Source organism: Arachis stenosperma, chromosome 2 (assembly GCF_014773155.1).
Source record: "Arachis stenosperma cultivar V10309 chromosome 2, arast.V10309.gnm1.PFL2, whole genome shotgun sequence".
NCBI classification, from domain to species: domain Eukaryota; kingdom Viridiplantae; phylum Streptophyta; class Magnoliopsida; order Fabales; family Fabaceae; genus Arachis; species Arachis stenosperma.
In genome coordinates this window covers 92,596,011-92,621,108 of record NC_080378.1, presented here as the reverse complement: position 1 = coordinate 92,621,108, position 25,098 = coordinate 92,596,011, and the positions used below count along the sequence as shown (strand labels likewise).

The window sequence follows — 25,098 nt, the reverse complement described above, 5'->3', positions numbered from 1 at the left end:
CTAAGGAGCTCAAAAAGCACCATTGGACCTTCAAGAAGGTGCCACCTTCACTCAGGATTCATTCCTTGTTCTTATTCTTTCTGTTTTTCGGTTTTAATATTGTGTCTATCTATGTTTTGTGTCTTTATTTCATGATCATTAGTATGTAACCATGCCTTAAAGCTATGAATAAATTCCATTAATCCTTCACCTCTCTTAAAAATGAAAAATGTTTTAATTCAAAAGAACAAGAAGTACATAATTTCGAATTTATTGATTTAATTTAATTATATTGATGTGGTGACAATACTTTTTGTTTTCTGAATGAATGCTTAAACAGTGCATATGTCTTTTGATCTTGTTGTTTATGAGTGTTAAAATTGTTGGCTCTTGAAAGAATGATGAACAAAGAGAAATGTTATTGATGATCTGAAAATCATGAAATTGATTCTTGAAGCAAGAAAAGCAGTGAAAAGAAGAAGTATTCGAAAAAAAAAATGGAGCTAAAAAGAGTATAGAAAAAGAAGGAGCGTAGAAAAGCCAATAGCCCTTAAAACCAAAAGGCAAGGGTAAAAGGATCCAAGGCTTTGAGCATTAATGGATAGGAGGGGCCTAAGGAAATTAAATCCAGGCCTAAGCGGCTAAATCAAGCTGTCCCTAACCATGTGCTTGTGTCATGAAGGTCCAAGTGAAAAGCTTGAGACTGAGTGGTTAAGTCGTGATCCAAGGCAAAAGAGTGTGCTTAAGAGCTCTGGACACCACTAACTGGGGACTTTAGCAAAGCTAAGTCACAATCTGAAAAGGTTCACCCAGCTATGTGTCTGTGGCATTTATGTATCCGGTGGTAATACTGGAAAACAAAATGCTTAGGGCCACGGCCAAGACTCATAAGTAGCTGTGTTCAAGAATCAACATGCTTAACTAAGAAAGTCAATAACACTATCCCAAATTCTAAGTTCCCCAGAGACGCCAATCCCTCTAAACTACAAAGGAAAAAGTGAGATGCCAAAACTGTTCAGAGGCAAAAAGCTACAAGTCCCGCTCATTTAATTATAATTAATATTCATTGATATTTCTGAATTTATAGTATATTCTCTTCTTTTTATCCTATTTGATTTCAGTTGCTTGGGGACAAGCAACAATTTAAGTTTGGTGTTGTGATGAGCGAATAATTTATACGCTTTTTGGCATAGTTTTTACATAGTTTTTAGTAAGTTTAAGCTACTTTTAGGGATGTTTTCATTAGTTTTTATGTTAAATTCACATTTCTGGACTTTACTATGAGTTTGTGTGTTTTTCTGTGATTTCAGGTAAATTCTGACTGAAATTGAGGGATTTGAGCAAAACTCTGAAAAAGGCTGACAAAAGGACTGCTGATGCTGTGGATTCTGACCTCCCTGCACTCGAAATGGATTTTCTGGAGCTACAGAACTCCAATTGGCGCGCTCTCACGGCGTTGGAAGTAGACATCCAGGGCTTTCCAGAAATATATAATAGTCCATGCTTTATTCGAAGATTGACGACGTAACTTGGCGTTAAACGCCAAGTTCATGCTGCTGTCTGGAGTTAAACGCCAGAAAAACGTCATGATCCGGAGTTGAACGCACAAAACACGTCATAACTCAAAGTTCAACGCCAAGAAATGCCTTAGCTCGTGGATTGATCAAGCTCAGCCCAAGCACACACCAAGTGGGCCCCGGAAGTGAATTTATGCATCAATTACTACTCATGTAAACCCTAGGAGCTAGTCTAGTATATATAGGACATTATCTATTGTATTAGACATCTTTGGTCTCAGTTTTGTTTTATTCTTCATCTTAGGAGATCATTGATCACGTTTTAGGGGGCTGGCCATTCGGCCATGCCTGAACCTCTTTTACTTATGTATTTTCAACGGTGGAGTTTCTACACACCATAGATTAAGGGTGTGGAGCTCTGCTGTACCTCAAGTATCAATGAAGTTCTATTTTCTTTTATTCGGTCTCTATCTTATTCTTATTCCAAGATATTCATTCGTACCCAAGAACATGATGAATGTAATGAGTTAGATAACCCTCATTATTATTCTCACTTATGAACGCGCGTGATTGACAACCACTTTCGTTCTACATGCAACAGAGCTTGAATGTGTATCTCTTAGATTCCCCAACAGAATCTTCGTGGTATAAGCTAGATAGATGGCGGCATTTATGAGGATCCGGAAAGTCCAACCTTGTCTGTGGTGTTCCGAGTAGGATCCTGGGAATCCGGAAAGTCCAACCTTGTCTGTGGTGTTCCGAGTAGGATTCCGGTAATGAATGACTGTGACGTGCTTCAAACCTGTAACCTGCTGGGCGTTAGGACAGATGCAAAAGAATCAATGGGATTCTATTCCAGTAGGAGCGGGAACCAACCGGTGATTGGCTGTACTGTGACAGAGTGCGTGAGCATTAGCTTTCACTGCGAGGATGGGATGTAGCCATCAACCATGGGTGATGCCTCCAGACTGGTTAGCTGTGCGAGTGACAGCCGCATAGGATATTTCCCTGAGAGGAAGAAAGTAGCCACAGCTGATGGTGAACCCCTATACAAAGCTTGCCATGGAAAGGAGTAAGAAGGATTGAGTAGAAGCAGGGAAGGCAGCGTCCTTGAGTCATACAGCATCTTCATATACTTAACTGATACCTCTACTAATGAATCTACATAAGTATTCTATCCCTTTTATTATTTTAATTTTATTATTTGAATCTAATTAAGTATCATGTTTAATCCGCCTGACTGAGATTTACAAGGTGACCATAGCTTGCTTCATACCAACAATCTCTGTGGATTCGACCCTTACTCACGTAAGGTTATTACTTGGACGACCCAGTACACTTGCTGGTTAGTTGAACGGAGTTGTGAATTCCAATAAAGAAAATAAACAGTGCCCTAAGAGTAAACATCATCAAAGTATAAAGAACATGTGATCACAATTTCGTCCACTAATGCCCTACATACAGCTTGCCATGGAAAGGAGTAAGAAGGATTGAGCTGAAGCAAGTAGGAGAGCAGGCGTCCTTGAGCCCTACAGTACCTCCATATGCTTATCTGAAATTCCCACCAATGAATCTGCATAAGTGTTCTATCCTTTTTATTATTTCATCTATTTTCTTATTATTATTAATTTCCGAAACCATAAACAATTTTGATCTGCCTAAATGAGATTTACGAGGTGACCATAGCTTGCTTCATACCAACAATCTCTGTGGGATCGACCCTTACTCACGTAAGGTTTATTACTTGGACGACCCAGTACACTTGCTGGTTAGTTGAACGGAGTTGTGAATTCAACCAGTGCCATAATAATGATTTCTCTCAAAATAGTTAGAACATTGATCACAATTTCGTCCACCAAGAAGTGTACATGAATTGGTTATTTGCAACCATTTCAATGAGTTCTTGAGCTTCTGCAGGTGTCTTCTTCAGATGAAGAGATTCTCCAGCAGAGCTATCCAATGACACCTTGGACAGTTCAGATAGACCATCATAGAAGATACCTATGATGCTCCATTCAGAAAGCATGTCAAAGGGACACTTTCTGATCAATTGTTTGTATCTTTCCCAAGCTTCATAGAGGGATTCACCTTCCTTCTGTCTGAAGGTTTGGACTTCCACTCTAAGCTTACTCAATTTTTGAGGTGGAAAGAACTTTGCCAAGAAGGCATTGACTAGCTTTTCCCAAGAGTTCAGGCTTTCTTTAGGTTGTGAGTCCAACCATATCCTAGCTCTGTCTCTTACAGCAAAAGGGAATAGCATAAGTCTGTAGACCTCAGGGTCAACCCCATTAGTCTTGACAGTATCACAGATTTGCAAGAACTCAGCTAAGAACTGATAAGGATCTTCCAATGGAAGTCCATGGAACTTACAATTCTGTTGCATTAGAGAAACTAATTGAGGCTTAAGCTCAAAGTTGTTTGCTCCAATGGCAGGGATAGAGATGCTTCTCCCATAGAAGTCGGGAGTAGGTGCAGTAAAGTCACCCAGCACCTTCCTTGCATTGTTGGCATTGTTGTTGTTTTCGGCTGCCATATCTTCTTCTTTGAAGATTTATGTTAGGTCCTCTACAGAGAGTTGTGCTTTAGCTTCTCTTAGCTTTCGCTTCAAGGTCCTTTCAGGTTCGGGGTCAGCCTCAACAAGAATGCTTTTGTCTTTGCTCCTGCTCATATGAAAGAGAAGAGAACAAGAAAATATGGAATCCTCTATGTCATAGTATAGAGATTCCTTGAGGTGTCAGAAGAAAAGAAAAATAGAAGGAAGAGGTAGAAGAATTCGAACTTATCAAGAGGGATAGAGTTCGAATTGTTCATTGAGGAGGAGTGTTAGTCCATAAATAGAAGGATATGAGAAGTGGGGAAGAAATTTTTGAAAATTAATTAAAAAGATTTTAAAAATATTTTGAAAATTTGAAGAATGATTTTCGAAAAATATGATTGGGAAAGAAATAAAGTGATTTTTGAAAAAGATTTTGAAATTAGAAATCAAAAAGATATGATTGAAAAGTTATGGTTTTAAAAAGATATGATTGAAAAACAATTTAAAAAGATTTGATTTTGAAAATTAATGACTTGGCTAACAAGAAATTTAAAAAGATGATTCAGACATTAACCTTTCTCAACAGAAAAGGCAACATACTTGAAATGTTGAATCAAATCATTAATTGTTAGCAAGTATTTTTAAAAATGGAAAGAAATTGATTTTGAAAATATATGATTGAAAATATATGATTTAAAAAAGATTTGATTTTGAAAAATTTTGAAAACTTGAAAAAAATTTGAATTAAAAACAAAATCTTCCCTCTTGTGCCATCCTGGCGTTAAACGCCCAGAATGGTATCCATTCTGGCATTTAACGCCCAAAACACTACCCTTTTGGGCGTTAAACGCTCAGCCAGGTACCCTGGCTAGCGTTTTTTAAACGCTAGTTTTCCTTCTTCACTGGGCGTTTTGAACGCCCAGCTTTTTCTGTGTAATTCCTTTGCTGTATGTTCTGAATCTTCAATTCTCTGTATTATTGACTTGAAAAGACATAAAGAAAAATTTTTTTGAATTTTTAATGATGAGGAATAATCAAAATGCAACTAAAATCAAATAAACAATGCATGCAAGACACCAAACTTAGAAGTTTGTATACTATTGACACTAACAAATTGAGAATGCGTATGAGAAACAACAAAACACTCAAGACAAGAGAATATAAAGATCAGAGCAAGGAAATCATCAAGAACAACTTGAAGATCAATGAAGACACATGATTGAATTCGAAAAATGCAAGAAGAACAGAAACATGCAATTGACACCAAACTTAAAATGAGACACTAGACTCAACAAGAAACATAAAATATTTTTTGTTTTTATGATTTTATACTTTTTTTGGATTTTTCAAAAATTAAGTGGAAAAGAAAATAAAGATATCAAAATTCTTAATGAGAATTCCAGGAATCATGCAATGTTATTCTAAAGCTTTAGTCTAAAGAAATTAGACATGGCTAGCCAAGTGGTGGACGAAATTGTGATCAATGTATTCTTTGAGTAGTACTTATATAGAAATTGAAATTGGCACGAGTGAAATCACAACTCCGTTCAACTAACCAGCAAGTGTACTGGGTCGTCCAAGTAATACCTTACGTGAGTAAGGGTCGAATCCACAGAGATTGTTGGTATGAAGCAAGCTATGGTCACCTTGCAAATCCCAGTTAGGCGGATTGAACATTTGTAATAGTGATAATTGGATTGTTCTAATAAAAAGGAATAATAAAAGGGATAGAGATACTTATGCAGATTCATTGGTAGGAATTTCAGATAAGCGGAATGGAGATGCTGTAGAGCTCTCGGACGCCTGCTATCCCATTGCTTCTACTCAATCCTTCTTACTCCTCTCCATGGCAAGCTTTGTATAGGGGTTCACTATCAGCTGTGGCTACTTTCATTCCTCTCGGGGAAATAACTGCACGGCTGTCACTCGCACAGCTAACCAGTCTGGAGGCATCACCCATGGTTGATAGCTACATCCCATCCTCGCAGTGAAAGCTATGCACGCACTCTGTCACAGTACGGCCAATCACCGGTTGGTTCCCGCTCCTACTGGATAGAATCCCTCTTTTGCGTTTGTCACTAACGCCCAGCAGGTTAAAGTTTGAAGCACGTCACAGTCATTCATGAACGGAATCCTACTCGGAATACCACAGACAAGGTGAGACTTTCCGGATTCCCAGGACCCTACTCGGAACACCACAGACAAGGTTGGACTTTCCGGATCCAGATGAATGCCGCCATCTATCTAGCTTATACCACGAAGATTCTGTTGGGGAATCTAAGAGATAAACATTCAAGCCTTGTTACACGCAGAACGGAAGTGGTTGTCAATCACGCGCGTTCATAAGTGAGAATGATGATGAGAGTTATTAGCTCATCACATTCATCATGTTCTTGAGTACGAATGAATATCTTGGAATAAGAATAAGATAGAGAATTGAATAAAAGAAAATAGAACTTCATTAATCTTTGAGGTACAGCAGAGCTCCACACCCTTAATCTATGGTGTGCAGAAACTCCACCGTTGAAAATACATAAGTAAAAGAAGGTTCAGGCATGGCCGAATGGCCAGCCCCCTAAACGTGATCAATGATCTCCTAAGATGAAGAATAAAATAAAACTGAGACCAAAGATGATTGATACATTAGTAAATCATCCTATTTATAATAAACTAGCTCCTAGGGTTTACATGAGTAAGTAATTGATGCATAAATCCACTTCCGGGGCCCACTTGGTGTGTGCTTGGGCTGAGCTTGATTTATCCACGAGCAGAGGCTCCTCTTGGAGTTGAATTTCGAGTTATGATGTGCTTTGGGCGTTCAACTCCGGATTATGACGTTTTTCTGGCGTTTAACTCCAGAAAGGAGCGTGTACTTGGCGTTCAACGCCAGTTTGCGTCGTCATTCTTCGAATAAAGTATGGACTATTATATATTGCTGGAAAGCCCTGGATGTCTACTTTCCAACGCCGTTGAGAGCGCGCCAATTGGAGTTCTGTAGCTCCAGAAAATCCATTTCGAGTGCAGGGAGGTCAGAATCCAACAGCATCAGCAGTCCTTTTGTCAGCCTTTTTCAGAGTTTTGCTCAAATCCCTCAATTTCAGTCAGAATTTACCTGAAATCACAGAAAAACACACAAACTCATAGTAAAGTCCAGAAATGTGAATTTAACATAAAAACTAATGAAACATCCCTAAAAGTAGCTCAAACTTACTAAAAACTATATAAAAACAATGCCAAAAAGCGTATAAATTATCCGCTCATCACAACACCAAACTTAAATTGTTGCTTGTCCCCAAGCAACTGAAAATCAAATAGGATAAAAGAAGAGAATATACTATAAAGTCCAAAATATCAATGAATATTAATTTAATTACATGAGCGGGACTTGTAGCTTTTTGCTTCTGAACAGTTTTGGCATCTCACTTTTTCCTTTGAAGTTCAGAGTGATTGGCATCTTTAGGAACTTAGAATTTCAGATAGTGTTATTGACTTTCCTAGTTAAGCATGTTGATTCTTGAACACAGCTACTTTTGAGTCTTGGCCGTGGCCCTAAGCACTTTGTCTTCCAGTATTACCACCGGATACACAAATGCCACAGACACATAACTGGGTGAACCTTTTCAGATTGTGACTCAGCTTTGCTAGAGTCCCCAGTAGTGGTGTCCAGAGCTCTTAAGCACACTCTTTTGCCTTGGATCACGACTTTAACCACTCAGTCTCAAGCTTTTCACTTGGACCTTCATGACACAAGCACATGGTTAGGGACAGCTTGGTTTAGCCGCTTAGGCCTGGATTTAATTTCCTTGGGCCCTCCTATCCATTGATGCTCAAAGCCTTGGATCCTTTTACCCTTGCCTTTTGGTTTAAGGGCTATTGGCTTTTTCTACTGCTTTTTCTTTTTCTATATACTCTTTTTAGATCTCTTCTTTTTTTTTTCACTGCTTTTTCTTGCTTCAAGAATCAATTCCATGAATTTTTCAGATCATCAATAACATCTCTCTTTGTTCATCATTCTTTCAAGAACCAACAATTTTAACACTCATAAACAACAAGATCCAAAGACATATGCACTGTTCATTCATTCATTCAGAAAACAAAAGCATTGTCACCACATCAAAATAATTAAACTAAATTCAATAATAATTTCGAAAATTATGTACTTCTTGTTCTTTTGAATTAAAACATTTTTCTTTTAAGAGAGGTGAAGGACTAATGGATTTATTCATAGCTTTAAGGCATGGTTACATACTAATGATCATGAAATGAAGACACAAAACATAGATAAACATAATAATTAAAAACCGAAAACAGAAAGAAATAAAGAACAAGGAATGAATCCACCTCTAGTGGCGTCTTCTTCTTGAAGGACCAATGATGTTCTTCAACTCTTCTATGTCCCTTCCTTGCCTTTGTTGCTCCTCCCTTATTGCTCTTTGATCTTCTCTTATTTCTTGAAGAGTGAGGGCGTGCTCATGGTGTTCCACCCTTAGTTGTTCCACATTATGGCTCAAATCTTCCAAGGAGGTGCTAAGTTGCTCCCAATAGTTGTTGGGAGGAAAGTGCATTTGAGGCATTTGTTGATGGTGAACCTCCTCTTGTTCTCCTTGAGGGCCGTGAGGAACTTCCCTTGTTTGCTCCATCCTTTTCTTGGTGATGGGCTTGTCTTCTTCTATGGAGGCATCTCCATCTATGATAACTCCGGCTGAATAACATAGATGGCATATGAGGTGAGGGAATGCTAGCCGTGCCATGTATGAAGGTTTGTCAGCTATTTTGTAGAGTTCATTGGCTATGACTTCATGAACCTCTACTTCTTCACCAATCATGATGCTATGAACCATGATGGCCCGATCCACAGTAACTTCAGATCGGTTGCTTGTGGGGATGATGGATCTTTGAATGAACTCCAACCATCCTCTAGCTACAGGCTTGAGGTCCAGTCTTCTTAGTTGGACTGGCTTGCCTTTGGAGTCAACTCTCCATTGGGCGCCTTCCACACAAATGTCCCTAAGGACTTGGTCCAACCTTTGATCAAAGTTGACCCTTCTAGTGTAGGGGTGTTCATCACCTTGCATCATAGGCAAATGAAACGCCAACCTCACATTTTCCGGACTGAAATCCAAGTATTTCCCCCTAACCATTGTGAGATAATTTTTCGGACTTGGGTTCATACCTTGGTCATGGTTCCTAGTGATCCATGCATTGGCATAGAACTCTTGAACCATGAGAATTCCGACTTGTTGCATGGGGTTGGCTAAGACTTCCCAACCTCTTCTTTGAATTTCAAGTCGGATCTCCGGATACTCATTCTTCTTGAGTTTGAAAGGGACCTCATGGATCACTTTCTTCTTTGCCACAACATCATAGAAGTGGTCTTGGTGGCTTTTGGAGATGAATCTCTCCTTCTCCCATGACTCGGAAGTGGAAGCTTTTGCCTTCCCTTTTCCTTTTCTTGAGGAAACTCCGGCCTTGGGTGCCATTGATGGTGAATGAAAAATAAAAAGCTTAGGCTTTTTACCACACCAAACTTAAAATTTGCTTGTCCCCAAGCAAAAAGAAAAGAAGAGGAGAAGAAGAAGAAGAAAATATGGTAGAGAGGGAGAAGAGAGGGTTCGGCTATGTGGGAGAATGTGGGTTTGTGTTGTGTGAAAATGTAAAAGAAAAGAAGGGTATTTATAGGGAGGGGGGAGGGTATAGGTTCGGCCATGTTGGGTGGGAAAGGGTGGGAAATTGAATTTGAAAGTAGTGGGGTAGGTGGGGTGTATGGGGAAGAGGGGTTGATGTGAATGGTGAATGGGTAATTGGGAAGAGGAATTGAGGTGATAGGTGAAGGTTTTGGGAAGTGTGACATTGAGAATGAGATTTGGATTAGAAGAGTGTGATTAGGATTAAAAGGAATGTGGTAGGTGGGGATCCTGTGGGGTCCACAGATCCTGAGGTGAGGATCCTGTGGGGTCCACAGATCCTGAGGTGAAAACAAATACCATTCTTTCACCATATAGGCATGTAACATGCCTTGATGCATCATTCTGGCGTTCAAACGCCCATTGATGCTAGTTCTGGGCGTTAAACGCCCATGTTATGCATGATTCTGGCGTTGAACGCCAGTTTCATGCTTGTTTCTGGCGTTCAGCGCCAGATTGTCCTCTGTGTGCGCATCCTGGCGTTAAACGCCAGGTTGTTGCTTGTTCTGGGCGTTCAACGCCAGAAAGATGCTCTGTTCTGGCGTTGAACGCCAGAAAGATGCTCCTTCTGGGCGTTGAACGCCAGCCTGTGCGCCTCCAGGGTGAAAAAATTTTTTCTTCTGTTTTTGACTCTGTTTTTAATTTTTTTTGATTTTTTTCGTGACTCCTCATGATCATGTACCTAATGAAACACAAAAATAACAAAGAAACAAAATAAAATAAAATTAGATGAATAAAATTGGGTTGCCTCCCAACAAGCGCTTCTTTAATGTCAATAGCTTGACAGTGGCTCTCATGGAGCCACAAGGTGATCAGGTCAATTTAAGTGTGGTATTCCCAACACCAAACTTAGAGTTTGGATATGGGGTTTGGACACCAAACTTAGAGTTTGGTTGTGGCCTCACAATACCAAACTTAGAGTTTGACTGTGTGGGCTCTTCTTGACTCTGAACTGAGAGAAGCTCTTCATGCTTACTCTCTTTTGTCATAGAGGGATGGCCATGTGCTTGAAACACAAGGTAGTCCCCATTCAATTGAAGGACTAACTCACCTCTGTTGACATCTATCACAGCTCCTGCTGTGGCTAGGAAAGGTCTTCCTAGGATGATGCATTCATCATCTTCCTTCCTAGTATCTAGGATTATGAAATCAGTAGGATGTAAAGGCCTTCAACCTTTACTAGCACGTCCTCTACTAATCCATAAGCTTGTCTTATGGACTTATCTGCCAATTGTAATGAGAACAAGGCAGGTTGTACCTCAATGATCCCCATCTTCTCCATTACAGAGAGTGGCATAAGATTTATCCCTGACCCCAGATCACATAGAGCTTTTTCAAAGCTCATGGTGCCAATGGTACAAGGTATTAGGAACTTGCCAGGATCTTGTTTCTTTTGAGGTAGAGTTTTCTGAATCCAAGTGTCTAGTTCACTAATGAGTAAGGGAGGTTTACTTTCCCAAGTCTCATTACCAAACAGTTTGGCATTCAGCTTCATGATAGCTCCTAAATATAGAGCAGCTTGCTCTCCAATCACATCTTCATCCTCTTCAGAGGATGAATATTCTTCAGAGCTCATGAATGGCAGAAGGAGATTTAATGGGATCTCTATGGTCTCTAGATGAGCCTCAGATTCCTCTGGATCCTTAATAGGAAACTCCTTCATGCTTGAAGGACGTCCCAGGAGGTCTTTCTCCTTAGGATTTTCGTCCTCCTCCTCCCTAGTGCATTCGGTCACTTTGATTAAATCATGGCCTTGCACTCTCCTTTTGGATTTCTTCTGTATTGCTTGGGAGAGTACTGGGAGGGGTTTCAATAACTTTCTTACTCAGCTGGCCCACTTGTGCTTCCAGATTTCTGATGGAAGATCTGGTTTCATTCATGAAACTGAAAGTGGCCTTTGACAGATCAGAGACTATATTGGCTAGATTAGAATTATTTTGTTCAGAGTTCTCTGTCTGTTGCTGAGAAGATGATGGATATGGCTTACTATTATTCAGCCTTGCACGTCCACCATTGTTAAAACCTTGTTGAGGTTTTTGTTGATCCTTCCATGAGAAATTTGGATGATTTCTCCATGTTGGGTTATAGGTGTTTCCATAAGGTTCACCTAAGTAATTAACCTCTGCCATGGCAGGGTTTTCAGGATCATAAGCTTCTTCAGAAGCTGCCTCTCTATTACTGTTGGATGCATGTTGCAATCCATTCAGATTCTGAGAGATCATGTTGACCTGTTGAGTCAACACTTTGTTCTGAGCCAATATGGCATTCAGAGCATCAATTTCAAGAACTCCTTTCTTCTGAGGTACCCCATTGTTCACGGAATTCCTCTCAGAAGTATACATGAACTGGTTGTTTGCAACCATGTCAATGAGTTCTTGAGCCTCTTCAGGCGTTTTCTTCAGGTGAATAGATCCACCTGCAGAATGGTCCAATGACATTTTCGAAAATTCAGAGAGACCATAATAGAATATATCTAATATGGTCCATTCAGAAAACATGTCAGATGGACATCTCTTTGTCAGCTGCTTGTATCTTTCCCAAGCTTCATAGAGGGATTCACCATCTTTTTGTTTGAAGGTTTGAACATCCACTCTCAGCTTGCTCAGCTTTTGAGGAGGAAAGAACTTATCTAAGAATGCAGTGACAAGCTTATCCCATGAGTCCAGGCTATCCTTGGGTTGAGAATCCAACCATACTCTAGCTCTGTCTCTTACAGCAAAAGGGAAAAGCAAGAGTCTGTAGACTTCTGGATTAACTCCATTTGTCTTTACAGTGTCACAGATCTGCAAGAACTCAGTTAAAAACTGGTAAGGATCTTCAGATGGAAGTCCATAAAACTTGCAGTTTTGTTGCATTAATGCAACTAGTTGAGGCTTAAGCTCAAAGTTATTGGCTCCAATGGCAGGAATGGAGATGCTTCTTCCATCAAACTTGGATGTTGGCTTTGTGAAGTCACCAAGCATTCTCCTTGCATTATCATTATTATTTTCGGCCATCTCTTCCTCTTGTTCGAAATTTTCTAAAAGGTTGCTTCTGGATTGTTGTAATTTAGCTTCTTTAATTTTCTCTTCAGAGTCCTTTCAGGTTCTGGATCAACTTCAACAAGAGTGCCTTTGTCCCTGTTCCTGCTCATATGAAAGAAAAGGGAACACAAAAAAAAGAAAGAAGGAATCCTCTATGTCACAGTATAGAGATTCCTTTATGTTAGTAGAAAAAGAAAGGGGTAGAAGAAGAGGAATGGATTCGGATTTTTGATGAAGAGGGGTGAAGAGAAGTGTTAGTAATTAAATAATTAAATATAGGAAGAAAAGAGAAGAGAGAATTCGAAAACAATTTTTGAAAAGGAGTTAGTGATTTTCGAAAATTAGAGATAAAATAAAATTAAAATTAAAATTTAAAACAATTAATTAATTAAAAAGAATTTTTGAAAAAGGGAAGAAATATTTTCGAAAATAGAGGAGGAAAAAGTAGTTAGGTAGTTTTGAAAAAGATAAGAAACAAACAACAAGTTAGTTAGTTGATTGAAAAAGATTTGAAATCAAAATTGAAAAAGATAAGAAGATAGTAAGTTAGATAAGATATTTTAAAATCAAATTTTGAAAAAGATAAAATTTTAAAAAGAATAAGATAAAGAGATAAGATAAAGTTTTAAGAAAAAGATATTTTTGAAAAAGATTTAATTTTTAAAATTACTTAACTAACAAGAAACTACAAGATAAGATTCTAGAACTTAAAGATTGAACCTTTCTTAACAAGAAAGTAACAAACTTCAAATTTTTGAACCAATCACATTAATTGTTAGCTAATTTTCGAAAATTACATATAAAGATAAGAAAAAGATTTTGAAAATATTTTGAAAAATAATTTTTGAAATTTTCGAAATTTATAAAAAAAATGAAAAAGATATGATTTTTGAAAAAGATTTTGAAAAGATAAGATTTTTAAAATTGAAATTTTGACTTGACTTGTAAGAAACAACTAATTTTGAAAATTTTTGACCAAGTCAACCCAAAATTTCGAAATCTTGGAGGGAAATAAGGAAAAGATATTTTTGATTTTTTGAATTTTTAATTATGAAAGAGAAAAACAACAAAAATACTTTTATGCATGAAATTTTTAGATCAAAATAATGAATGCATGCAAGAATGCTATGAATGTCAAGATGAACACCAAGAACACTTTGAAGATCATGATGAACATCAAGAACATAATTTTGAAAAATTTTTGATGCAAAGAAAACATGCAAGACACCAAACTTAGAAATCTTTAATGCATGGAAAATATGAATGCAAAAATGCACATGAAAAACAAGAAAAGACACAAAACAAGAAATCATCAAGATCAAACAAGAAGACTTGTCAAGAACAACTTGAAGATCATGAAGAACACTATGAATGCATGAGATTTTCGAAAAAATGCAAGAAAAAAATTTTTAAAGCATGCAATTGACACCAAACTTAAAAATTGACTCAAGACTCAAACAAGAAACACAAAATATATTTTTTATTTTTATGATTTTCTAATTTTTTTGGATTTTTATTAATTATTTTCGAAAATAAAGTTTTGAAAAACGAAAAAGAAAAATTTTTGAAAAAGATTTTTGAAAAGAAAATTACCTAATCTGAGCAACAAGATGAACCGTCAGTTGTCCATACTCGAACAATCCCCGGCAACGGCGCCAAAAACTTGGTGGACGAAATTGTGATCAATGTATTCTTTGAGTAGTACTTATATAGAAATTGAAATTGGCACGAGTGAAATCACAACTCCGTTCAACTAACCAGCAAGTGTACTGGGTCGTCCAAGTAATACCTTACGTGAGTAAGGGTCGAATCCACAGAGATTGTTGGTATGAAGCAAGCTATGGTCACCTTGCAAATCCCAGTTAGGCGGATTGAACATTTGTAATAGTGATAATTGGATTGTTCTAATAAAAAGGAATAATAAAAGGGATAGAGATACTTATGCAGATTCATTGGTAGGAATTTCAGATAAGCGGAATGGAGATGCTGTAGAGCTCTCGGACGCCTGCTATCCCATTGCTTCTACTCAATCCTTCTTACTCCTCTCCATGGCAAGCTTTGTATAGGGGTTCACTATCAGCTGTGGCTACTTTCATTCCTCTCGGGGAAATAACCTGCACGGCTGTCACTCGCACAGCTAACCAGTCTGGAGGCATCACCCATGGTTGATAGCTACATCCCATCCTCGCAGTGAAAGCTATGCACGCACTCTGTCACAGTACGGCCAATCACCGGTTGGTTCCCGCTCCTACTGGAATAGAATCCCTCTTTTGCGTTTGTCACTAACGCCCAGCAGGTTAAAGTTTGAAGCACGTCACAGTCATTCATGAACGGAATCCTACTCGGAATACCACAGACAAGGTGAGACTTTCCGGATTCCCAGGACCCTACTCGGAACACCACAGACAAGGTTGGACTTTCCGGATCCAGATGAATGCCGCCATCTATCTAGCTTATACCACGAAGATTCTGTTGGGGAATCTAAGAGATAAACATTCAAGCCTTGTTACACGCAGAACGGAAGTGGTTGTCAATCACGCGCGTTCATAAGTGAGAATGATGATGAGAGTTATTAGCTCATCACATTCATCATGTTCTTGAGTACGAATGAATATCTTGGAATAAGAATAAGATAGAGAATTGAATAAAAGAAAATAGAACTTCATTAATCTTTGAGGTACAGCAGAGCTCCACACCCTTAATCTATGGTGTGCAGAAACTCCACCGTTGAAAATACATAAGTAAAAGAAGGTTCAGGCATGGCCGAATGGCCAGCCCCCTAAACGTGATCAATGATCTCCTAAGATGAAGAATAAAATAAAACTGAGACCAAAGATGATTGATACATTAGTAAATCATCCTATTTATAATAAACTAGCTCCTAGGGTTTACATGAGTAAGTAATTGATGCATAAATCCACTTCCGGGGCCCACTTGGTGTGTGCTTGGGCTGAGCTTGATTTATCCACGAGCAGAGGCTCCTCTTGGAGTTGAATTTCGAGTTATGATGTGCTTTGGGCGTTCAACTCCGGATTATGACGTTTTTCTGGCGTTTAACTCCAGAAAGGAGCGTGTACTTGGCGTTCAACGCCAGTTTGCGTCGTCATTCTTCGAATAAAGTATGGACTATTATATATTGCTGGAAAGCCCTGGATGTCTACTTTCCAACGCCGTTGAGAGCGCGCCAATTGGAGTTCTGTAGCTCCAGAAAATCCATTTCGAGTGCAGGGAGGTCAGAATCCAACAGCATCAGCAGTCCTTTTGTCAGCCTTTTTCAGAGTTTTGCTCAAATCCCTCAATTTCAGTCAGAATTTACCTGAAATCACAGAAAAACACACAAACTCATAGTAAAGTCCAGAAATGTGAATTTAACATAAAAACTAATGAAAACATCCCTAAAAGTAGCTCAAACTTACTAAAAACTATATAAAAACAATGCCAAAAAGCGTATAAATTATCCGCTCATCACCAAGCTTCAGCAGGACATTACATTCAAGAGCTAAATTGATGAGAATCAATCAGCTTTGGTGATGATAAGAACATCACCTTGAAACACTAGAATTCATTTTAAGAACTCTGAAGAAAAATACCTAATCTAAGCAACAAGATGAACTATCAGTTGTCCAAACTCAAACAATCCCCGGCAACGGCGCCAAAAACTTGGTACACGAAATTGTGATCATCAATGGCGCCATCAACATGGTACGCTCAATTGCAATCTCAACTCTTTATCACAACTTCGCACAACTAACCAGCAAGTGCACTGGGTCGTCCAAGTAATAAACCTTACGCGAGTAAGGGTCGATCCCACGGAGATTGTTGGTATGAAGCAAGCTATGGTCATCTTGTAAATCTCAGTCAGGCAGATTCAAATGGTTATGGATGATTTATGAATAAAGCATAAAATAAGGATAGAGATACTTATGTAATTCATTGGTGAGAATTTCAGATAAGCGTATGGAGATGCTTTGTCCCTTCCGTCTCTCTACTTTCCTACTGTCTTCATCCAATCCTTCTTACTCCTTTCCATGGCAAGCTGTATGTTGGGCATCACCGTTGTCAGTGGCTACAGTCCCGTCCTCTCAGTGAAAATGTTCAACGCGCTCTGTCACAGCACGGCTAATCATCTGTCGGTTCTCAATCAGGTTGGAATAGAATCCAGTGATTCTTTTGCGTCTGTCACTAACGCCCAGCCTTCAGGAGTTTGAAGCTCGTCACAGTCATTCAATCCTTGAATCCTACTCAGAATACCACAGACAAGGTTTAGACCTTTCAGATTCTTTTGAATACCGCCATCAATTCTAGCTTATACCACGAAGATTCTGATTAAGGAATCCAAGAGATATCCACTCAATCTAAGGTAGAACGGAGGTGGTTGTCAGGCACACGTTCATAGGTGAGAATGATGATGAGTGTCACGGATCATCACATTCATCAAGTTGAGGAACAAGTGATATCTTAGAACAAGAATAAGCCAAATTGAATAGAAGAACAATAGTAATTGCATTAATACTCGAGGTACAGCAGAGCTCCACACCTTAATCTATGGTGTGTAGAAACTCCACCGTTGAAAATACATAAGAACAAGGTCTAGGCATGGCTGAATGGCCAGCCTCCCAATGATCTAAGAACTAGACGTCCAAAGATGATCCTAAGATCTAAAGTGATCAAAAGATATGAAATACAATAGCAAAAGGTCCTATTTGTAGAGAACTAGTAGCCTAGGGTTTACAGAAATGAGTAAATGACATAAAAATCCACTTCCGGGCTCACTTGGTGTATGCTTGGGCTGAGCATTGAAGCTTTCATGTGTAGAGACTTTTCTTGGAGTTAAACGCCAGCTTTTGTGCCAGTTTGGGCGTTTAACTCCCATTCTTGTGCCAGTTCCGGCGTTTTACGCCAAAATTCTTGAGCTGACTTGGAACGCCTATTTGGGCCATCAAATCTCGAGCAAAGTATGGACTATTAAACTTTGCTGGAAAGCCCAGGATGTCTACTTTCCAATGCAATTAAGAGCGCGCCAATTGGGCTTCTGTAGCTCCATAAAATCTACTTCGAGTGTAGGGAGGTCAGAATCCAACAGCATCTGCAGTCCTTTTCAGCCTCTGAATCAGATTTTTGCTCAGATCCCTCAATTTCAGCCAGAAAATACCTGAAAACACAGAAAAACACACAAACTCATAGTAAAGTCCAGAAAAGTGAATTTTAACTAAAAACTAATAAAAATATAATAAAAACTAACTAAACATACTAAAAACATGCTAAAAACAATGGCAAAAAGCGTATAAATTATCCGCTCATCAGTAAGCTCAGCCTACAATGCCTTAATAGGTCGAACGACGTTAAATCAACTCGGAGAAATAGTTTCAACTCCACATCTATGTATGAAATTCCCAACTACAGAAGGGATAGCTACAATAAAAACAGATCAAAAGATGGCGCGTCGCTGTTATAATGAAAGTCTAAATCTCCGAGGCGAAGGAGGAGAGTTCCACACAATCGAACTCGACGGAGATCAGAGACGAGAAGAACTCCGCCCACGACCCGAAGGAGAAATAGAAAGAGTTTAGATCGGAGATACTTCGGACAAAATAACTAATATTGGCACGATCCTGAAAGGGGACGCAAAAGAATCACTAATACAGTTTCTACGAGATAATGTTGATCTCTTCGCATGGAAAGCTGCCGACATGCCAGGCATAGATCCCGAACTAATGAGCCACAAACTGGCAGTCTACCCGGGATCCCGGCCGGTACAACAAAGACGAAGAAAACTCGGGCCAGAACGGTCTCAAGCTGTAGAAGAACAAGTACAAGCACTACTAGAGGCAAGATTCATAAGAGAAGTTAAATGCCCATTATGGCTAGCAAATGTCGTCTTGGTGAAAAAGTCAAATGGGAAGTGGCGAATGTGCATTGACTACACCGACCTCAATAAAGCCTGCCCAAAAGACCCTTATCCACTCCCAAGCATCGACGCTCTAGTAGATGCCTCATCAGGATATAAGTATCTCTCGTTCATGGACGCATACTCAGGGTACAACCAGATCCCAATGTATCCACCAGATCAAGAAAAAACCTCGTTTCTCACACCAAAAGCGAATTATTGCTACATCGTAATGGCTTTTGGCCTTAAAAATGCGGGAGCCACTTATAAAAGGCTAATGAATAAAGTCTTCTCAAACCACATCGGAAAAATTATGGAGGTCTATGTGGACGACATGTTGATAAAGACACAAAGTGAGGAAACATTACTAACCGACTTGGTTCAAGTGTTCGACACCATACGGAAGCACAACATGCAACTCAACCCGGCTAAATGCACCTTCGCAGTGGAAGCAGGTAAATTTTTGGGCTTTATGCTCACACAAAGAGGAATCGAGGCAAATCCAGATAAATATCAGGCCATACTCAACATGAAAAGCCCAACCTGCGTCAAAGAGGTACAATAACTCAATGGGAGATTGGCAGCCTTGTCCAGATTCCTAGCAGGGTCAGCAATAAGGTCCCTCCCCTTCTACGCTACCTTAAGGAAGGGAAAGAACTTCGAGTGGACAACGGAATGTGAGCAACCCTTCCGAGACTTTAAAGAATTCTTGGGACAGCCCCCCATCCTATCTCGACCACGAGAGGGAGAACCACTCATACTATACCTCGCAGTAGGAAGTTGGGCAATAGCCTCAGCATTAATTAGAGAAGACGAAGGGGGACAACAACCCGTCTACTTCATTAGTAAAGCACTACAGGGGTCAGAGCTAAACTACCAGAAAATAGAAAAGTTCGCCTACGCTCTGATACTTGCATCTCGATGACTTCGCCCGTACTTTCAAGTGCACACCATTAAAATTCGGACCAACCAGCCCATAAAAGGAATATTGCAGAAAACAGATCTAGCAGGAAAAATCCTACAGTGGGCAATCGAGTTGTCCGAGTTCGACCTCCAGTACGAGGCACGGATAGCCATCAAATCACAATACCTAGCCGACTTCATTGCAGAATTCACAGATACCACGGAAATCCCCATAGAGTGGAACATATACGTGGACGGTTCCTTAAATAAAGCTGGAAGTGGTGCAGGTGTGATAATCGAAAGCAACCAAGGAACCCAACTTGAGCTTTCCCTGAAATTCGAATTCCCGGCCTCAAACAACCAAGCGGAATATGAAGCATTATTAGCTGGTTTGAAGCTAGCTAGGGAAGTTGAAGCTCAGAAACTCAATATCTACAGTGACTCACAAGTCATCACCTCGCAAATAGCGGGAAGCTACCAAGCCAAAGATCCTACCATGAAAAAATATTTGGATAAAACCAAAGAACAGCTCGGACAACTCGGGAAATAAAGGATTTGCCACATACCCCGCGAGCAAAATGCCCGAGCTTACGCACTCTCAAAGCTAGCCAGCAGCAAACCAGGGGGCAACAATAGAAGCCTCATCCAAGAAATACTGCAGAACCCATCAATATCAGAAGAAGAAAAAATCCTTGCCATAACAGGTCGGGATCAAGGATGGATGACCCCCATAATTAACTACCTCAAAACAGAAGCGCTCCCCACAGATGAAAAAGAGGCAAAGAGGTTAAAAAGGGAGGCACAATACTACACTATCATAAATGACATCCTATACAAAAGAGGGATCTCAACGCCATTGTTAAAATGCGTACCGACCTCCAACACAAAAGAAGTCTTGGAGGAAGTACACAGCGGCATTTGTGGTAATCATCTCGGAGCGCAAGCTCTCACTAAAAAGGTACTCCGGGCAGGATTCTATTGGCCAACTCTACGAAAGGAAGCTACAGAATTTTTAAAGACATGTCCACCATGTCAGAAGCATGCCAACATTCACATCGCCCCGCCAGAAAAACTCATTAGCGTTACCTCACCCTGGCCATTTGCAAAATGGGGACTCGATCTTCTCGGACCCTTCCCACAGGGATCGGGACAAGTAAAATTCCTCATAATAGGGGTAGACTATTTCACGAAATGGATCGAGGCAGAACCCCTAGCCAATGCCACTGCTCAAAGAAGCCGGAAATTCCTATATAGGAACATCGTTACAAGATTTGGGGTCCCATACTCCATCACCACAGACAATGGCACCCAATTCACAGATGCAGGCTTCAGAAAGTTAGTGGCCGACTTGAATATAAAACACCAGTTCACTTCCGTCGAACACCCCCAAACTAATGGACAAGTCGAAGCAACCAACAAAGTCATATTGGCCGGGCTGAAATGGAGATTACAAGAAGCAAAGGGAGCTTGGGCCGAGGAACTTCCACAAGTCCTATGGGCGTATCGAAAAACTCCACATTCCACTACAAATGAATCCCCATTTCGACTAGCATACAGAGTGGAGGCAATGATTCCAATAAAAGTTGAAGAAGGGTCTCCCTGAGTAGTCCACTATAATGAACAAACCAACTATCAACTTCAAAGAGAAGAACTTGACCTACTTTCGGAAATCCAAGAAAGAGCTCGGATCAGAGAAGAAGCACTAAAGCAGCGAATGGCTTCCAGGTATAATCAAAAGGTAGTGCCAAGAGAATTCATGGAGAATGATCTCATCTTAATCCGAAATGATATTGGAACAACTCGACCTAGAGAAGGAAAGCTGGCAGCTAACTGGAAAGGACCCTACCGAGTCACAGAAGTACTTGGGAAGGGCTACTACAGACTGTCCGAACTCGAGGGACGAGAACTCCCCAGATCATGGCACGCCTGTAACCTAAGAAGGTACTATAGCTAGGAAAGGTAAAAGATCTCAAGATGCACTCTTTTTCCTGAAAAGGTTTTTTAATGAGGCGTCAAAGATTGAGATTTAATCCGACTTAAGGGTATGAAAAATTCCCGCCTGTATATATTTGCACTTTCTTTAAATAAAAATACATTTCAGATATTCTACAAGTGCTCAAGACGCATTAATCTGAAGCATTCATCATCCGATTATAAAGCAACGGATCGAACAAGAAGTGAAAAACAGATTCACTATACGATCTTGATAGGAATAATCGACCAACAAAGGTGAAAACGCGATTCATGTAAAGGTCGATTAAACCAGGACAGAAACCATAATCTACAAATTGGCAAAAGATGAACACAGAATAATGCAAGAAGTTATCAAAAGTGATCCCAAAAAAGAACCTGACGAGGTCTTATGGATTGCTACATAATAACTTAAAAAGATTGGTCGACACCAAAAAGTCGGACCAAGCCAAACCAAGTTATCAGCAAATCCCTGGAAAGAGGTCTGGACAACCCTATTAAAGAGGAATTGCTATAACTTAGAAGAGATCGACCTAACAAAGTCGGTCTCCTACAAAACAAGTTGTAAAAGTAATCCCTGAAAGAGACCTGACAAAAGGTCCAAGAAAGAGGATTACAAAACAACTTAGAAGAGATCGACCTAACGAAGTCGGTCTCCTACAAAGACAAGTTGTAAAAGTAATCCCTGAAAGAGACCTGACAAAAGGTCCAAGAAAGAGGATTACAAAAACAACTTAGAAGAGATCGACCTAACGAAGTCGGTCTCCTACAAAGACAAGTTGTAAAAGTAATCCCTGAAAGAGACCTGACAAAAGGTCCAAGAAAGAGGATTACAAAAACAACTTAGAAGAGATCGACCTAACGAAGTCTGTCTCTGATGAGCGGATAATTTGTACGCTTTTTGGCATTGTTTTTAGTATGTTTTTAGTATCTTTTAGTTAGTTTTTAGTATATTTTTATTAGTTTTTAATTAAAATTCACTTTTCTGGACTTTACTATGAGTTTGTATGTTTTTCTGTGATTTCAGGTATTTTCTGACCGAAATTGAAGGTTCTGAGCAAAAATCTGATCCAGAGACTGAAAAGGACTGCAGATGCTGTTGGATTCTGACCTCCCTGCACTCGAAGTGGATTTTCTGGAGCTACAGAAGCCCAATTGGCGCGCTCTCAACGGCATTGGAAAGTAGACATCCTGGGCTTTCCAGCAATATATAATAGTCCATACTTTGCCTAAGATTTGATGGCCCAAACCTGCGTAGCAATCCGGCCTCAGAAATTCCTGCGTTAAACGCCGGAACTGGCATAAAATTTGGAGTTAAACGCCCAAACTGGCATGAAAGCTGGCGTTTAACTCCAGAAAAGGTCTCTACACGAAATTCCTTCATTTCTCAGCCCAAGCACACACCAAGTGGGCCCGGAAGTGGATTTTTATGTCATTTACTCATTTCTGTAAACCTTAGGACACTAGTTTACTATTAATAGGATCTTTTGACATTGTATCCGTACCTTATGACCTCATAACATTTTAGACGTTTCATTGTGTACCTTCCACAGCATGAGCCTCTAAACCCCATGGTTGGGGGTGAGGAGCTCTGCTGTGTCCTGATGGATTAATGCAATTACTACTGTTTCTTATTCAATCATGCTTGCTTCCATTCTAAGATAATACTTGTCCTTAATCCGGACGAATGTGATGATCCGTGACAATTATCATCATTCTCAACCATGAACGTGTGACTGACAACCACCTCCGTTCTACCTTAGATTAAGTAGTTATCTCTTGGATTCTTTAATCGGAATCTTCGTGGTATAAGCTAGGACTGATGGCGGTATTCAAGAGAATCCGGAAGGTCTAAACCTTGTCTGTGGTATTCTAAGTAGGATTCAATGATTGAATGACTGTGACGTGCTTCAATCTCTTGAAGGCGGGGCGTTAGTGACAGACGCAAAAGAATCACTGGATTCTATTCCGGCCTGATTGAGAACCGACAGATGAATTCCGCTATGCTGTGACAGAGCATATGCAATCGCTTTCACTGAGAGGATGGGAGGTAGCCACTGACAACGGTGAAACCCTACACACAGCTTGCCATGGAAGGAGACTAGCGTGTTTGAAGAAGAAGACAGTAGGAAAGCAGAGATTCAGAAGATGGAGCATCTCCAAACCCCAACCTATTCTCCATTACTGCAATACAAGTAACCATTTCATGTTCTTTTGCTTTTTACAATCAATCCTGATAATTTCTGATATCCTGACTAAGATTTACAAGATAACCATAGCTTGCTTCAAGCCGACAATCTCCGTGGGATCGACCCTTGCTCACGCAAGGTATTACTTGGACGACCCAGTGCACTTGCTGGTTAGTTGTGCGGGATTGCAAAAGTGTGATTGCAATTTCTTGCACCAAGTTTTTGGCGCCGTTGCCGGGGATTGTTCGAGTTTGGACAACTGACGGCTTATCTTGTTGCTTAGATTAGGACTATTTTGTTTTTATTGGTTTAGAGTCTTTTAGTTGAGTCTAGTTTCATATTTTAAGTTTGGTGTCAATTGCATGCTTTTTGTTTTTCTTCTTTTAATTTTCGAATTTGCATGTTCTTAGTCCCTTTTTGATTCATAAAAATTCTAAGTTTGGTGTCCTCTTTGTGTTTTTCTCTCAAAATTTTCGAAAATTTAGTGTTTGATTTTCTAAAAATTTTAAGTTTGGTGTCTTTTTGTGTTTTTCTCTTTCCTCCTTTTAAAAAATTCAAATCTCTTTCATAAAAATTTTTCAATCATATCTTTTTTATTGCTATTTTGAAAACCTTTTTAATTACTTAATTGATTCAGTTCTCAATTTGCTTTGATCTTATTTTCTTTTCTATTTTCGAAATTTTTTTTAATTTCCTTTTATTTTAATTTTTTTCGGTTATTCAAAAAAAAATAAAAATAAGCAAAATTTATCTCTTTGCAATCATTATCATTTCCCTTTTGTCCATTATGGACTTAAGTGGAATTGATCAGTCCAGAAGGACTCTGGGGTCATATGCTAACCCCATTACAGCTGCATATGGGAGTAGCATCTGCACGCCCCCCATCAAAGCAAGCAGCTTTGAGCTAAACCCTCAACTCATTATCATAGTGCAGCAAAATTGCCAGTATTCCGGTCTTCCACAGGAAGAACCTACTGAGTTTCTGGCACAGTTCTTACAAATTGCTGACACAGTACATGATAAAGAGGTGGATCAGGATGTCTACAGACTATTACTGTTTCCATTTGCTGTAAAAGATCAAGCTAAAAGGTGGTTAAATAACCAACCTACAGCAAGCATCAAGACATGGAAACAGTTGTCAGACAAATTCCTGAATCATTTTTACCCTCCAAAGAGGATGACACAGCTAAGGCTGGACATCCAAGGCTTTAAACAAGAGGATAATGAATCCCTTTATAATGCCTGGGAGAGGTATAGAGGTATGCTAAGGAAATGCCCCTCTGAAATGTTTTCAGAGTGGGTCCAGTTAGACATTTTCTACTATGGGCTTACAGAAAAAGCTCAGATGTCTTTAGACCACTCAGCTGGTGGATCTATACACATGAGGAAGACAATTGAAGAAGCTCAGG

The 25,098-nt window shown here is 39.6% G+C and overlaps 1 non-coding gene across 1 annotated transcript; it reads left to right on the top strand.

The window, feature by feature from the left end:
- The first annotated feature begins 3,516 nt into the window (after nucleotides 1–3,516).
- On the top strand, nucleotides 3,517–3,624 carry LOC130964553 (small nucleolar RNA R71). Its single transcript, XR_009080642.1, has one exon. It is a non-coding gene; the product is annotated as a small nucleolar RNA R71 (small nucleolar RNA).
- The last annotated feature ends 21,474 nt before the right edge of the window (nucleotides 3,625–25,098 follow it).